The following is an 18,082-nucleotide window of genomic DNA, read 5'->3' as shown; positions in this document are numbered from 1 at the left end:
TTGATCCTCTAACTCCTCTTTCACTTCTCGTTCGCTTCTCTGGCTCTGGCTCGGAGTGTTTAGAGCAAGTTGAGGGTGAGAGAGAGAGAGAGAGAGAGAGCAAGAGAGAGAGAGAGAAGGAGGGAAGGATTGTCTGAGAGGGGGAGGAGAAAAGCTTTCCCTTTCAGAGGAAATCCCCCTCGAGGCTTTTCAGAGTTTCTTCTCTCTCACACACATACATACACACACACGATTCAAGCAGCCTTTATCACACACACAAGTGCACCCACAGACACAATATGGCAGAGAGGGATACACAAGTGTAAAAAAGTCATACACTACATGTATGTGTTACTTTATGTGAAGCATGGATCTAAACCTCCAATCTACTTTGTCATGCATGTAAACACACACATGCATGCATACTCCTTTGGCCCAACATCAGAGAGTGGCCAAATTTCAGTCCCTCGTTTGTGGCCCCTTTCTTTCTATTTTAATCACTGGGCGCTTTTAGAGGACTAAGTCAGTTTTTTTCCCCTCTCCTATCTCTCGTAGACTTCCACTGTCTGCTCCGGGCTTTCTCATTTCCTTTCTTCTGCAATTGTCTTCCGGCAGACTGCCCAGTCTTTGACTCATATGAAAGGGAGAGACAGCAGAGGGGCTTCCCTGCTGAAGTCCAAGCCAAGCAGGCAGGCATGTGGAGAGTGCTGCTACACCTCCACATTAGGCTTGAGGAATGTAGTGTTACACCCTTTGGACTACAGTTTACATCTGGAGTTCTAAGATGTATGGTTTGAAATCCAAGTCCTGCTGCATCACCAAGACATTCCTTGAAGGAAGAGATTGACAGGCCATTGTTTATTTCTGTCGGCAAAAGGCCAGAGACTGAGTGCGTGTGAGGTGGTAAGACAAGCAGGTCACAGTTGGCCTCAAACTCTGTCTGTTTGTTCGTTCAAATTCCAGAAATTACATGAATCCATTGATATTTTCATCATGAGGAGAAAGGCTAGAATATATTTCTTTTAATCAAAAGTTTCTCTCTTTTCAGCAGGTGAAGTTCCCACTGGAAATATGAAATATAAACCTCTCTCGAGAGCTCTCTAAGTATCTGTGGTTTCCCACTCTGCAGACACTGAACATTCCTTGCATGTTTTTCTTTCACAGAAAGAAAGCCATGCTAATTTGTCTTTCACCCTAAACCACTAAAATATGTAGGCCTAGGTGACTTTCTTGAGATGTGGTACACTCTTTCATTCCCTGTCTCTCCTCTTTCTTTCTTTCTTTCTTTCTTTCTTTCTCAATCTTTTATTGTCTTCCACTTCCTTGTATTTTCTTGGCAAAGGCAGCTCATGTTGTGGACAGTTGTTTTAAGCAGGAGTTAAGTGAATGGTTGGAGAAACAGCAGGCTTGTGTTCTTGTCTCGTCTGTTTAACTCTGAAAACTGAAAGGTGTTAGCCAAATATGCTAACTCATATTAATTCAACAAGTATCCTATTTAATAGTGATATCTGTGACTAGAAGTAGCTAGACCTGCTACTGAAATAGCAGCCAGTGAGCAAACTGTTAATCACAGCTGCCAATCAATGCCAACATGGCAGCCATCAAAGCAAATGGGACAATAATTTCTGAGGGCCCAAATTTCATGAGTGAAACCATAATGATTGAAACTTGTTAAAAATGTGACTTGATTAGGATACCTGTGCTATTAGTATAATTTACATTAGGCATCACTGTTTTAGATTACCTCAAAATGATCTTTGCCAGCCAGAATATTTGACAATACAATAGAGCTCCAGTAAGCTAAGAATGACCAAAAATATTGCTTTACTGATGTGTCATCTGATTTATGAGGAAAAAAGGTAATCTACTTTTGTTTTTGTTATAGTCATTGTCAAGGTCTAGACCAGTCCAGGCTGGCTCCGTTCCAGAAACGTGACGGTGAAGCTGAGGGGCGGGCAGGATGAAAGCAGGCCACAGCGGGCTGACACTCAGTTTTGATCCCTCCTTCATGAAAACCATATGGGCTGTCCATCTAAACCAACAGAGAGACAGTGGAGGGGGTTTCTACATGCACTGTGAGTCAGTGAGTGTGGAGATTTGATAGGGAGCGCTTAAAATGCAGACATAAACACGCATAGCTACACACACAGAGAACCAGACAAAACTAGACAGGGAAATGTACACACAGATAGAGAGCAAGAGTTCTGAAGATACTGTCAAAGCCAGGAAGTTTGGAGCACACGCCCACACAGATTCATTAACCAGCCGTATAAACATGCACATGTACTTCAGCTTCTTAAGTATACTGTAGACATAAACACATTCACACATACTTGCACGCAAACACAGCAGGATGAGACCCCGAGTGCTCCATCTTCCCTTCCTCCCTCCATGTCTAATTCCTTCCTAGTGAGTGGGAGACCCCTAAGGCGACTGAACAGGACCCCTTCAGTGATTTACTTCAAACCAACACTCACCCACATAACCTCACATGCACACAGACACAGCAGCCTCCACTTTTTTTCTGTGTCTGTTTGGAGTCTATAAAGCATGACTCATTGTGAGTGTACTCACTAATATCGTTATTAAAGAATGGCAAAACACCAACTCTCCTCCTGGCACTCTACCCCCCGCATCAGTTTTTCGATCAATTACCTAACTCCATTTGTTCTCCAAGCCTAGATTAATTAAGTTTATGTATTTAAGGTTGTTTTAATTTAACGCCAAGGGAGAACAGTTATCTCAGCATTGATAAAATCGATCCTGCTTTTGGATCAAACCACGAAACACTTTCAGCATGTCTCAGTGACATTATTATGAAGCACATTGTCTCTGTGGCGAATATCTGAATAGCTTTTGGCTGTAATCACTCCTGCCTTGATGGGACAAGATGAAAAGTGGGAACATGAAGACAAAGGGGGTTATCTGTCTCTTTCTTGTTTCACTTTCCCAGGGAGAGCAACCTTATCAGCGTCTGGAGATCTGCTGCTGTGACTGTGACATCATTTCCTGCCCATCCCAGTCCTGTCAAGATTAGAAGCCACTAGTTTGGGATGTGTGTGTGATATTAGGTTGTATAAACATTCTTTCAACAGAGAAGTCGACATCTGTCTACACCACAGATGTGTTTTTTGTGTGAAGTACACCTTTAAGGCATGTTTTGAGTTGCATGTCACTCTGCGTGGTGGAAAAAAGAAAATGAGTGTCTTCTAAAGAAAGGCTGTAAATTCAAGGACATTCCAGCAGGGTCACTGCGACTATGTGCATGTGTGTTCTTGTGTGTCTGTGTATGAATGTGTGTTCATTCAGGTGCCAGATAATCTCATGGAAGTGCCAGGCTTCAGTGATGCATTGTGACATTAAATGTTACCAAATGTTCCTTTCTTGAAATTGTAAATCCATCAGGCTATCAAGCACTACAAATCACGCTCTATTTTTTATGGCTAATAATAAAAGACAGGACAGAAACGCCTCCAACACTTTAAATTGCTTTCCATCTGTCCCACTTTAAGAGCTTTGTTCCCACTGAGATTATGCAATGAGACATCACATTTTAATACTGAAAGAAGGTCTCGCTAGGATACAAATACATCCTTTTGTCAGTGTAACTAGTTGTCACTTTTTTTACTCATTACTTTAAAAAAAACTACTTCTTACAAAAAACTAAAAATAATTTAAAAACTAATGTTAAAAAAAAACTAGCGGTATGGTCATGCAGTGGTTAAAATGTCACCTCATAGCAAGAAGGTTCTGGATTCAAACCCATCAGCCGACTGGGGCCTGTTTGGAGTTTGTTTGTTCTCCTCATGCAAGTGTAGCCCTGTGATTAGCAACCTGTTCAGGATGTACTCCACCTTTAGAACAATGTCAACTCCAGCTCCACCACCACTTTTTTGAGCATAAGCAGTATACTGTAGAACATGGATGGATATTTTTAAAAACACCTAATGATTCATAAAAATAAAAAAAAATCACCATGTAATGTTTATTTCATCTTTAAAATTTACAAAATGATATAAAGACTGAGCAAACCATCTTGCCTACAGGCAACAATTAGTATGTACAGTATAGTAAGGTTCATTATAATCCTCAGCAGCTCAGATATCCTCTTGTTCATGCTCTCCACATCGCAGATAATGCTGTCCTCATGTCATTATATCAAAAAATCCTGTTTATAGCAAATCCACAATATGAACTTCAATCCCTTTTGGAAAAACAATGTTTGTCGCCAATAAATCAGCTGCAATCTAGGATATAGCCTGAATCTATCTTTGTGAGGGTTTAGTAGATTGGATGCTGAGAGTAATGGACTGTGCAGGAGAGGAATGATACATTAAAGACTTCTAAAACTGGAAACATATTTGCCATAGCCAGATGTAACAAAGTATATTTGTTCCATATTCTGTTTCTAGGCTTTGAATGGACATTCAAGTGGGTAGCTGTATGATGAGTGTGGCTTAGTAATATTACATCAGTTTACAATAAAGACATTGACAACTATACACACAGCTTCTAAAGAGTAATTGTTCCTCCAGAGACAGTTTTCTAAGATTAAATCAAAGGCATTTCCATCTCTGTGGAATACAGGCAAGCTTTTGGCTAACAATTTTTTTTGAAGGATTTAAATGCAATATTGATTATTATCATATGTGAAACTCTCATGCTGCATGGTAGGCCCACTGAGCAGTTCCACATGTTTTGGTTGGCCCCTTCCTTTCTGTCCTGATTTTTCCTGAGAACCACAGTGCTGAGAGGCTTTAACCTCAGCTGGCCACTGCTGGGTGCTGGTCCAGTGTAGGAAGCAGGTGTTAAATTTGCAACAGCAGACAAGCCAGATAAACGATAGCTGCAAGCTGAGGCACAAAAATGTGGGAAGTTTTCTCTCTCTATCTCTTTCAAACAAGTGATTCAGAATGAGACAAGACTGAATGTATAGTTCCTTGTTAGCTTCCCCGGGAGGATGTAATAAAGAAAAGAAACTGTTAGATGAATGAAAAATGGAGAGACAACTCCATTATGCTTAGATTCTTGCCAGTGGTGGAGTAGAAGGAGTGGCTCTGAAATGAAAACCATGTTGTTATCTTTACCTTAAGTATTATCTTCTTTGTCAGGCCAAACTCTGTATTATCACATTTTACTTCAAATTGTCAATCTATTGCTGTATTAAAGCAATGTCACTCTGATAACAAGATGGTTACCTCCAATGCTAGCCTTATCTCTCCAACATTTAAATACAGCAGCCTAAATTAGCTATTTTTGCTGTGTTACATCTTTGGAGTGGTTCGTGGGGAAATCTGATACAAACTTACTAACATTTTCATCTTGAAATTAAACGTACTGTAGCACACTAACATAGGCATTTTTTCTAAACTTGACTGCTCATAATTACAGTTTGAACAATAGTCTGAACTGTATTGTATTATATCAGCCTCAGCTATATGTATCTATTGTTGGAGTTCATTGTGCATTACCATGTTAACCTGCCTTTAGTTAGCATGTGTACATGTTAACTATTGAATATCACAATGCTATTAGCCTGTATAAATGGCCAGGATTATTAAAGAGTAAAAGGCTCATGATATATTGGTAGCACTAGATGAAGTCAGGGTAAAGTAATTGGGATTCATTGTCTACGAACCCTGGATTTCTATACTAAATTCATGGCAGATTATGTCAATATACTCTTTCATGCTGGAGCAGTGTGTTGGACCAACAGACCAACACTGCCATCCTAATAACTGTGTTGGTGTAGCTAAAATTATTAAAAAACATGAAAATACTGAGCACTGTAGAGGTCAAGGTCAATTTAATCTCAAGTAACCAGGAGCACACAAAACACACTATTTAATTAAATGCTAGGAAATGAGGAAATGACTCATTCTTCTGTGATAATCCCATAAGCTTTCCGGACTTTCATATCAATACACAGTGCAGCTTCTTTTGAGACATTGGACTGAAGTAGTCATTAGGACACCCAAGAAGACAACACCAAGACAGTATTTAATGATTAACTCTCAACTCTATTTGCTTGTGTAAGCAAAGCTGTTGACACAATGGTGTTTTGGGAGAGTGGTATATGAAAACAACGCCTGCTGCCAGGCCATGGGAAACAGGGAGACCCAAGTATGCAGCTGAGTCAGAGATAGACTGACACACAGACAATGTTGTTTCAGGTGAAGCAGAGGACAACAGGTGTGTGTGTGGGAAAAGAACAGAAAAGAGAAGATATCTTGCTTCTTCTATCGTCGTTCTATCGTCCACCACACACATGACCAATCCAGGGTGAAAGTAGCAGAGTAGTACACTGAGAGTTTAATTTGGTTCTCATTGGATCCACTGATAAACAAAGTAAAATGGCTAATAGGAGACAGATAGATTCATGATTCACATATGTTGTTATGTGAGTTAACAGGAGTGTTCATTTTGTTGGGAAAGCCAGAGATATACAAGAGTAATATGAGTTTTATTAAAATACCAGTGAGTCACCACAAGGCTGTAAATTTGTCAACAATCCCGCCCTTCTTTTCCCCTCCCCAACTCAGTATCTGTCTCATCAACTGTCTTCTCAGTGTCTCCTGGGATAATTTCTCCCTGACTGCCTCTAACTGCTTTACCCTTTCTGACACTGATCTCTCAGTGCTCTTTTATGTCAGCTATTTCCTTTTTTCCCCTCAATTTTCTACAAGTTTCCCGAAAAGTCTCTTGTCTTGTTTCATTATTTTCTACTGTCACTCTCCTCTTGTTTATTCTCACCCTCTGCTTATTTCGTGCTGCTGAACTCAGTTTTTTCTTTTCTTTTTTTCCCAGCTATTTTGGATCACGTTTTTTCACCCTCAAGTCCTCCCTCTTGCTTTTTTTTTCTTACAGTAAACAGTCCAGGAGCAGCTGTTGGGAGCTGGTGGCCTCTGACCGGAGCTAATCTGTCTGATTTAATACTTAGTAAGTGGAACTTCAACTAGGCCAAGTTGATAATCCTTTACTGATACACTGAGCATGAGAAATGCTTATACTGTACAGTATGTGCACCTTTCCTGTGTCTCTCCCAGTCTCAGTATCTTTGTGTCTGCTTTTCTGTCTGTATCCCATCCTCTCTTTTTTTACCATTTCAGTTGTGAGCTCCCAAACAATTTATTTCCCTGGATCAGACAATCACATTCTTTCAGTTTTCAGTCTCTCTTACCCGCTTTGATACTAATTATGTCGAGGTGTGTCTGCTTACGCAAAACTGTGTTGACAGTAGTTGTCTTGGGTTTCTCAAAGTCTTTGCTGTGCCTGGATCCCTCGCTTTCTTTGGGGTGTTGTGAGTGTAGCAGATGTTTTGGCTAACCAGAAAGCCACACCACACAGTGGTGGTTTAACAGTCTGAATCACCAACCCAGTGGTATAAATACAGGCAATGCAGGCAATGCAGGCACTACAACGAGGGCTGATGGAGCCCAGCCAAGCACCACTCAAACACATACGATTAATATATAAGATGAAGTCAGTTTCAATGCATGCACAATTACTTTGTGTAGAAATGTCACTAAAACAATGAGCCTGGAACCACAGCAGTATACCTCCAATGGAGCTTAGCTTGTGTCTGTCATGGTTGTTATCACATTTCCAAGTTTATACGGAAGTGTAATCACAAGTTCTGATGTCTGTAGTATTTTATGTATATTTAGCAATTTATTATAATGAATTTATTATAGTAATTTATTAGCCTATGAATTGTTGCACCTATTTTATCACTAGACACTTGTTTGCTTTTGACCAGGAAACGTAATTTCTGGCTCACTAAAAGTGCAGCAAACAGCACAGAGCCAAAGATGCCTTCACAACACAAGAGCAGTTTTCAGAGGAGAAAGGAGAAAAAATAGTGGGAGGATAAGGTTGCCATGCTAACAAAATCTGAAGACCTTTTAAAAGATAGTCACCCACCGGTGAACATGCCTGTTACACCCGGTCCTAGTAGCATTAGCATGTCAGTATGCACTAGCAGCAGTTCATTGTCATCAGAGCTCCCAGGGACACAGAGTCTCCCAATTTGCAAAGATGCTTAACGGTGGATCACTGGTCAGTCATATGTACATTCAGTGCTCTGGCCTGCTATTGTCCATGATGGGACCTGTCATTTTCCTTTTCAAAGTTAAAACAATATAAAACAGAGGGGAGACTGAATGATCTGGCTAGCCTGTCAGTTTTGGAATAGCAGAGCTAGAGATTTGGAAGTTTGTCTGATGTCATTTGAGTTGTATCTTTCATTTGCACTCTATGTCCTTTTAATGATTTTAAAGCAAATCATTATTTTATGCTGCAATCTTATATTTAATGCTCTATTCTAGCATTTTATTTCTCTCTTTCTATGTTTTTATTATTAGTGTGGGGGTGGGGGGATGGGGGGTTAATTGTATGTTTTAATGTTTCTCAAATTGCATGTTTTTCTGTTTTATGTAAAGCACATTGAGTTGCCATTGTGTATGAAATGCGCTATATAAATAAAACTGCCTTGCCTTGCCTTGTAATATCTGTTATAGCATAGCTGTCTATAGTATAGTATAGTATGTATTTTTCATAATATGCATGGTTAGACATTCGACTGGTCCTCCAGCCTGATCATTCTTATAATATTCCTATCATTTAAAGTTTGTTATCTGTGCCAGTCACATAGCCACATGAGCCACGTGGGGATTAAAATAATTAAGTCTTGATCATTAAGTCACTGTGAACCAGCAGCCATAACACTGAGTCTTATTCACAGTATTAGTTTTTAAATGGCTATTTTTCATGTCCATTGTGTGTAAAAACCTGATCCAAGAGCAATCTCTAATATCAAGTATCTATGCAAGTGTGAGTGTGTGTGTCATTATTGGGGGGTGGGGGCTATGTCTAGAGAAGGGTTCAAAGAAATCATTAATCCTGAAAGTTAAGTGAAACAAGCGTAATCATTTTCATACAGTGCTTAAAGTGAGACAGAAAAAACACAATGGTTCTACTGTGATCAACATTAAAACTATAAAAACTATATATAGAATATAGAAAGTCTTTATTGTCATTGTACAAAGCACAACGAAATTGAGATGCCGTCTTTAAAGTGCAGAAACAATATGTATAAAATATGGTGAAAATATAGACCTACATACTGAACCATATTAAACACCAGCAAGTCTGTCCCTTTTCCACCAAAGCAGTTCCGGTGCTGGTTCTGGGCCAGGGCTTAATTTTTCCTGTTTTCCTGTTTCAACCAACAAAGAAGCGGCTCCCAGCCAGAAAAACTGGTCCCAGAGTGGCACCAGTTTTTTTGCTGGACTAGAAGAAAGAACCGCTTACGTTAGAGGGCAGGGGGCGGGGTTATTGAGACCAAACACAACAAACAAGACCGCTGTGGTGAATAGATAAGGAGTGAATTATCCCTTGAACATTTGACTGATGATACACATTTGCGTTGTGAGTTAGCTGTGCTCTGCCGGCTAACGTTAGCTTACAACAAAGGCTAACAGCCATCTCAATCCTGACAAGCAGCACAAATACGAGTCTTTATGGGAAATCAGCAACGTAATTGACGTATACGGTGATGTAATGACGTGCCTCCCTAACCACCTCGAGCCGCAGAAAAGCAAATTGGTTCTCAACTGGTTCACAGTTTGTGCCTAACATGGGTCTCACTTTTCACTTGCAGTATATATATTACACCACTAGGTATCGTATTTTATCAACAGACACAGATTGTAATTTGAGAAGCACAGATGTAAAGCCTCTCCCCTCTGAACAGAATCACTAAAAGACAAGGCTTATATACTCAGAGCACTCTGTTTTGCATCCACATATCATCCCTTGACTTCAAAGCATCTGAAATGAACAAGACGTATCCTTTAAGTCCAAAAGCAGCCTCTCCTAAAAAGGATAGGATGATCCACTAAAACAAGCCTGAACCAAACAAGCACTAATGATAAGTGTTTCCTCCCACTGCCAGGTGAAGGCAGTCATTTCCACTAGCAGGATAAATTGATCCAGATGGCATGTGGACTCAACATTAACAGCATTATGACCCTCTCCTCACCTGCCTCCTTGTAGGGTATTATTATCACAAGACCAGAAAAACATCTGGCTGGCAGAGCTGTGTGATGCAGAGTTCACATACATGAGTACACTTCAAAGTTTTCACATCTGTCTTTACAGAATGATTTTCCTACTTAGATAAGATGATGCTTTAAATTTGAATTTGCTCCAACTTCTCGGATATAAGTCAGCAAAAGTAATAATAATAATAATAATAATAATAATAATAATAGTAATAGTAATATTGTTAAGCCTTACATACTGTTCAGGGTCAACATGAACCCACTGTGATATTTGAAAGCAATAAAAACACCCTAAATGACTTTCCTTAAGCGACTTTTCCTAAAGTAGTCCAGAATATACAATTATTTTATTTATTTTATTAATTAATTATTTTTGTGCAGTTGGTATACATCATTCTGCCACTAAGGGACACAATTGAGAAAGATGCAACTTATGGACAACAAAAAAGGACTGTTTTTCAGTTTTATTGGTTTGAAATTTGCAAAGCAGTTTGTTGTTTTGCTTTATGACAAATAAACTCAATGCAGAGCTGATTGTGTACAATTGATGGGAAGGGGGGGGCATGTGGTTTGCAGGCAGTGTTGATGGATGGTTTTAATGGTTGTGGTTGCAAATAATTTTGGCTGTTTTGATCTCCTGTTTTAGATAACATTAGGTCATAATATAGTGTGATGAATGTATTATCTATAAATGAATAGTGTCAAAACAAAACAATCTGTGTGTGTGTGTGTGTGTGTGTGTGTGTGTGTGTGTGTGTGTGTGTGTGTGTGTGTGTGTGTCTGTGTGTGTGTGTGTGTGAGTGACCGAGGGAGAGAGAGAGAGAAAGAGAGTTGTTGTATGTGTGTACTCAAGTCTGCAGCTGTGTAAGCAACTGACCTGAAAAGGACATTAGCAGCAAAGCCCAGTCTGTAAGTGCATGTTTACCTTTGTGTAAACACACACACTCACACATACACATAGGATGTACTCTTAATAAGCCATGCAACATACAAAGCACAGTAGTTTGAAGGGTCTTTTAATTTAACGATTTAAAGTTCAGTTCTCAGAATGACAAGAAAGTGTTGTTGTTTTTTCCCAGCTGCATTATCTGAAGACCCACCCAACCCAGATATCTCTGATATTTTAACCCTAACACTAACCATCTCACTCCTCATGCCTAAACCATAGACTGTTTAAAAGCCTAAACCTAACCAACTAAGAACAAATACTAGCCAATCCAGTGCATGATTGATGGAATGTGGGTGGAAAAGACAACAAGGCGTAAAGATTTCAACAACTGCATGTGTTTGTTGCATTTCTAGTTTTGCATTTTTCATGGTTATCTAAAACATGGTTTTGTTTTGGTCTGGGTTTTTTTTTTCATTTTTTCAAACAACTACTTTCAAACCACTGCTCATATATTTGATGGGCTTAGTGACACACCTCTCTGTCTCTCTGTGCCTGTGTTTGCTCAGGATTTTAAAGCCTTCCGTTCTAGGAAACATTAAAAGCTTTTACGTGGGAAAAATGACTCTGCTGGAAATGAAAAAATAGAAAGCCTGGATTAATATACTGTATCAAGAGCAAGGTCAAACATTGTAATATTTTAATAGGTCATATTCATCCAAGGGACAGGCATTCATGATTTTTATATTATTGTTTTCTCTTTTTTTGTATTTGTTAAAATCTAAATTAATTATCATCAATGTATATATTTTATATACTCTATACTTTAGACTCCATGCTGCACACATGTGTATAAGAATAAAAAGGGAGACTATTTCCAAGAAAATTACATGTATCTGTTAAGTTTAAAAGCATGAATTCAAGGGCACAAAACAGCGAAAGCTCATGTAGAAAAGTGACACTGTCATTAAGCTAAACGTGTAATGACAGTTCAGCTCATTACAAAAGTACTCAAATAAAGGCACAAGAATCTCTGTGGAGGACAGAGGCAGCTGACCCTCAGTCAGGCTTCAGGATGCCATTAACGGGTCATGACCTTTAGTCTTGACGACTCAACATATCCTGAAAGTCTAGAGAGAAAAACAACAGATACATGTTTTACATGCACACACACACACACACGTCAATGTCATTGGCCAACAGGTGGGATTTCTTGATGGAAGACAGACTCCTGAACAGGAAAGACACTGAAACTACTGTTTTTGTGTAGGCTGACAAGCCTGAAGGTAGGAAATGTGACCGACGGGATCAAATGAATGGCTTTTAATGCATTGGACAAACACCTCGACCTACTTTGTCCAATTGCCTTTTCTCTAAATATCCAAAAACAGCTCTGTGTCCCATTTTATGGTTAGGCCTCTAAAACATTTGTATCACCTTTCTACCACATTATTTCTGACACATTTTGTGGTGCTTTAAATAACATTTGTCTGTTTGTTTTTTCATCAGTGGACTTTTAAAGATCACAACACATAAAGAACAGTGAAAAAAAGAAAAGAAAAAAACATGCTTGCTGTATTTCATCCACAGAACAATGGATCATCTGATACCTGCACACAGACATGCAAGCTGAGACTGGTATCAAAGCAAAGTTAGTGTCACAAGCTACCTTTGAAGCCATAGAAAATACAGTGGTTTTTGGGTTGTTGTGTTGATCCAGTCTCAACAAAAAGATGGAAAAACTAAAGACTGCCAAAATTAGATAATGATATTTTGAAAAGTTGGAAAGCCTTTAGGTCAGGTAAAGAGAAAAACTAAAAACATATTTGTAATGTGGTGGGTTCAGGTTAGAGTAAATATCCATTTCCACCACCTCTCACTCCCCTTTTCCTCTTGATCTCAAGATAATACAGTTTATTGCTTTGAATAGCTGTCAAAATGAGCTGACGTTCTTGGAAGTCTGTTCATATGCTTGCTGATAGCAATTTGCAAATTAATTTTGACACCGTACTACTGTTTCAAATATTAACATCCCCCTCAGGACTTAAAACACAGGCCTGGAGGCAGACTATACTCCTCCACAATGTTCCTGTACACACCTGGAGGCCAAAATAAACTTCTACCAGATTATCTCGACTATTGGGGAAATCCAAAATTGCCACAGTCTCTGTTCTCCACTCATTTCAGCATTATAGCTACACATTTGACACACACAATTTAATTAACAATGAGCAACAAAGAGAAACAAATATTTAAACATACCTTGTAATGCTGTTTTCCACTTGTGTGTCCAACTAACAAAGGAGGATCTTCTTCTTGTGCTGTTTGAAATCTGTCTATTTTCAGGCAGAACATTGGAGCTGTAAGAAAATGCCATGCAACAGGTGTAGCCTTAGAGGAAGGGTGGAGGAAGAGGAAGAAGGAGGGCTAGAGTTTATTTGGGGCGGAGGCAATACATGCTTTGATGAGAACATGTAATTATGCTACAGCAAATCTATTTCACAATCCAATTATTTATTATCTTTTCTTCAGTGGCTTTTTTGTATGTCTAAATGTAAATATACTTTGACATAAAGCACAGCTGTTGTCACTATCAATCAATCAATCAATCAATCAATCAATCAATCAGTCAAACTGTATTTAGACCTTTCATACAGGTTAGTGCAATTGAAAGTGCTTCACAGATGACTGACAAGCCAATAATAAGACAGAACTAGTGCTGTCTTAAACACCATTCTGTGTTTGCACCAAGCAGGCGTGTATTCTATTTATATGAATCTTTATTTTGCCTAATTGTAATTTGAGGTGCTTACATAATATTTTCCGTCTATGCTTGCAAATATTTAACAGCTGTTGGATTAAAATTGGTCCAATGAATATGCTCCGTTCATTCCAGTTATACAGCTGGAATGAGCATCACCCTTCTGTCGTTCTTTAAAACAGCTTTTAAATGTTTGCTTATTTTATTTTGTTTTATGTTTTTAAACTTATTTGACCATTTATGCACTGCTGCTCAAAAGCATGCATTAGTCTGTCTGTGTCACACTTCAGAAATATGTTTGAGGTGATAAAAAAGCTAATTCAGTGACAAATCTTAGCCTGGCTAACACCAGACCCTACCTCAATCTCATGTGAGGTTGGTCTGGTGAGCCGTTCATTTCCTCGTATTTGAGGCGGGATCAACGAATGTCGATCAAATGCTTCTGTACGCTATCAACGATAGACAATGACGTGTGCAAACACATCCTTTATATGAAGGAAAAATCATGTAGCACAATGTTTTGTTCTATTTTCAAAGTGAACTTGTCTTCCAATTTATTTAGCACACAATCTACTGCTGCTTCAAACTTGCTGCACCTCCGTAGTAATTTAGTCTTGGTGGCCATGCTACAGTAACTTTCTGAGCAAAGTAGAATCTCGCTGGAATGAGAGCATGGGTATACCCAGACTAGACAAATCCCACATGGGCCTTGAAGTTCAGTTTTGAGTCCACAGCAAGAGTTCTTGCTTGCTGGCTCAGGGTAAGTCCAAGGGGAATTTCATTTAGTTTCTCTCTCTGAATTTTGCAACTTATGACAATTTTTTAATTTTGAGCTGTAAAAAGTTTTGTAACATCCACATATTAATATCTAAACTACATTCAAAAAGATAATTAATTGGTTGTGTGTCATCAGGAGACATGGCATAACAATGAAAAGAGATGCTGTGTCTTCTGATGACATCGTTGAGGAGTAACATATATAGATTAAAAGGAAGTGGCCTTAAAATTGATCCTTGGTAACCCCACAGTTTATTTTGGGGTTTTGGAGAAGTTATCATCAAATTGCAACAAAGAACTATCTGCCAGAAAGATAAGAGGACAATGTGATCACTATTTAAAATACTTTTCTGATCATCTGTGTCACTAGAAGCTCTCAAACCAAGGAGTACAAATACTGAAGATTTATTGGCATCTAGATCTATCCTAATATCATTAACTACTTGCACTAGGCTGTCTCAGGGCTATGATGATAATTCAGAAAAACAGATTAAATTTGTTTCCAATTTGTTGTTTCAGATAATATAATTGTTTTATGTATGTACACCAGTTTCACTCAAATCTTGAAGAAAATTGATGATTAGAGCTTGTAGGGGGTTGAGGGTTAACTGTAGTCTTGAATGTTATAAAAATACAGGTTCCCAAAAATGACTTTATGTCCTAATTCACAACTTTTTGATTAAGATAGATGCAGATACAGTTGGATGTGTCTACATTTGTTTGGGGAATAAGCCATCTTGACATCCTGCTTTGTTTTCATTGCATCATTGTCATAGAGCATGTAAAACAGATGCCTCTGGAATGATGAAATAAAGAAAATATTCAAACAAACTTTAATCTCTAGAAACAAAGTAACTCTGCCCTCTTTGAGGACTCCATAGAGAACACATTGGCCTTCTTAACAGATCATCTGGTGATTGGAGGTTGCTGGAGATAACCTCTTTTGAATAAATATAGCTGTGTACTATCTCATGTGCAGCCCAATCCTGTTTTCACTGAGCCCAGTGTGCCTGCCTTCCACCCGTTACACAAAATGGAGCTCTAAATTTGGGTCAAGCAGCCCCAGGAGTTGCAAGGCTGTGTCGTTCAGGCTGCAGCATCATTGCAGTATGTGTTAGTTATAGTATGTGTGCCACAACATTTAGCATCATAAGCTCCTTTTGTTTACCTCTTTGCTCATGTACTTTGATATCAACTTTACCAAACTCTGTATAAAGCACAAGTCAAGTGTAGACTTAGAGTGGAAGAGTAGTTCAATGATGGAGATCATTCAAAGCATGAGCTGCACCTGACAAAGAGAGTGCATTTCAACACAGCATGGCAATTGTTAGACAATCTGCCTTCACATGAATCTTAAATCACTAAACAATGATGTTTGCAACAAATAATTACTTTCCAGTTTTGCCTGTGTGGCGTCTGCAGTAATGCGGACTCTGCACAGATCAGTCGTGGTGAAGAGAGAGCTTCAGGCGAATCTCTCGATTTACCAGTCGATCTTCGTTCCTACCCTCACCTATGGTCATGAGCTTTGGGTAGTGACCGGAAGAACAAGATCGCGGATACAATCAAAATGTGGATTAACTTAAAATATACTATATAACACAACACTGTATACAGTATACAATATACAGCATGCTGTGCCTTCCATACCCAAGACTCAGCATGGCTATAGGCCTCCTCCTATAGAGAAGATGTTATCACCAGCACCCTGTTGTATGGTTCATGCTGAGATGTAGGCCAGTTTAATTACTGACAGTGGTTCAGAGAAGGGCCACAGACCTGATGTCTTTTTAACCTGTAGGATGTGACAGTGGACAAGGAAGGAAACACAGATCTACCACAATTGGAAAAGTCTAGTTGTATGTAACAGGAGATTGTACACCATCAGAACATATGTCATAACAAAATACTAATTGTGAGACTTAGAAATACCCATTATGATAGCGAGATTCAGACATTGCTGAAAATCAGACATAATAAAAGACAAAAACATGACAAATAAATGTGACTTTATGGCATTTTTAGAGAATTCTAACAGTAAACAAAATCCTATTAAAAAAGAATGTTTCTTTCTCATTTTCAAGTCGAGTTTATATAACCCCAGGATTTTACAATCTGTATGACATACAACACTGATTTGGACAAGCAGAAACCTCAGAAGGAGTGATGCAATGGGTGTCACATAAACAGAGTAAATTTAAGTAGCAGCTGTAGAATTATTATAGTCAACCAAGAACTGCACAGTAGCAAAGCACACAAGCATAATGAGGAAAGTATTTAATTTTTAACAGGATTCTTAAAATTATAACATTTTATTAGGGCCCGAGCACAGGTCCTATTGTATCTGTAGGAAAAACTCTATTGTTTCTTCCAAAACAAATGCATTTTTGGCCTAAATATGCACGAAAACTGCACATGTGAGATCTGGTGAAAAATTTGATATCTTATGGGTCCCAGAAATGGCCGTGGCTAAATGGCTCTATGGCGCCCCCTGGGACACCTTAAAAAATGTGAATTTCTTCTCTCCAGATTCATGTAGGAGAACGAAATTTGGTATGCAAATGTATCATGCACAAAATAGTTGGGGGGGGGGGACAGGTTGTCAGCCATTTTGATTCAAAGATGCAATTGTGGTGATATTTTTGCCATTTTCAGCCCTCTTACTTTAATGAACTCTTCCTAGATATTTGACCCCACCGACTTCAAATTATGTCTGTATCATCTAAAGTCCTTGGAGATGAAAAGTTATCAAAATCTTTTGCCTATGTAATAGATGGTGGGTGTGGCAATGCAGCAAATTCTGATATTTCCACCTACTGGCAACAGGAAGTAATAAACATCATTCTTTGACTAATTACTCCTATTAAGTCAGGCAGATACTGCTGAAATTGACTCAGATAAAATGTAAGAACTTGATGATGCTACTTGCTGAAGCCCGCGCCCTCTGCCGCAAAAGCTTTGAACAAGGGCTGACCTTCAATAGATAACAGCGAGGGTGCTGCGAAACCCTGATCCAGAATCAGGTCGTCTGCAAGTGATTTAGCACCAGGTTCTCCATAAAACATGCAGTGCGAGATAGGAGAGCCCTATCAGCTTGTCACAAACGGCTCTAATCACCAACCGAAGCCGGCTATTCGGGTTAACTCCAACAGGAAGTCAGCCATTTCAGCCATTCGACTTTTTGATTTTGCTGCCATTTGTTCCGATTTAAAGATTTAATCTGACCGACTTCAAATTTACTCAGCGTCATATACACATAGCTACAAGAAATTGGAAATGAAAACTCGGGTTATACCTGACGGATGTGGCATTACGGCAAATTTTGGTGTTTTGAGGCAGGGCAAGGTAGCAAGGGCCCAGTCATTGCTGCTTGCAGCTTTAATGTATAATTTTCTTTCTTAACACAATGCTTTATTGTGATGTGGCTGAGAATTCTCATTACAAAGAAAACACTATTTATTTTTGCAAGTTTTATTAAATACTGAATTTGTTAATTGTGTGTTTCACATGAACTTGTGCTTTTAGTTTAATGATAACATTAAGCATATACTGTAGTGGCAAGCAGTTGGCTGTTAATCTGACAATTCAGTGTTCACAGCTAAATGTTTGCTCCCA

This window comes from Scomber japonicus, chromosome 3, assembly GCF_027409825.1.
Source record: "Scomber japonicus isolate fScoJap1 chromosome 3, fScoJap1.pri, whole genome shotgun sequence".
Classification (NCBI taxonomy): Eukaryota; Metazoa; Chordata; class Actinopteri; order Scombriformes; family Scombridae; genus Scomber; species Scomber japonicus.
Note: the sequence above shows the minus strand (reverse complement) of the source record.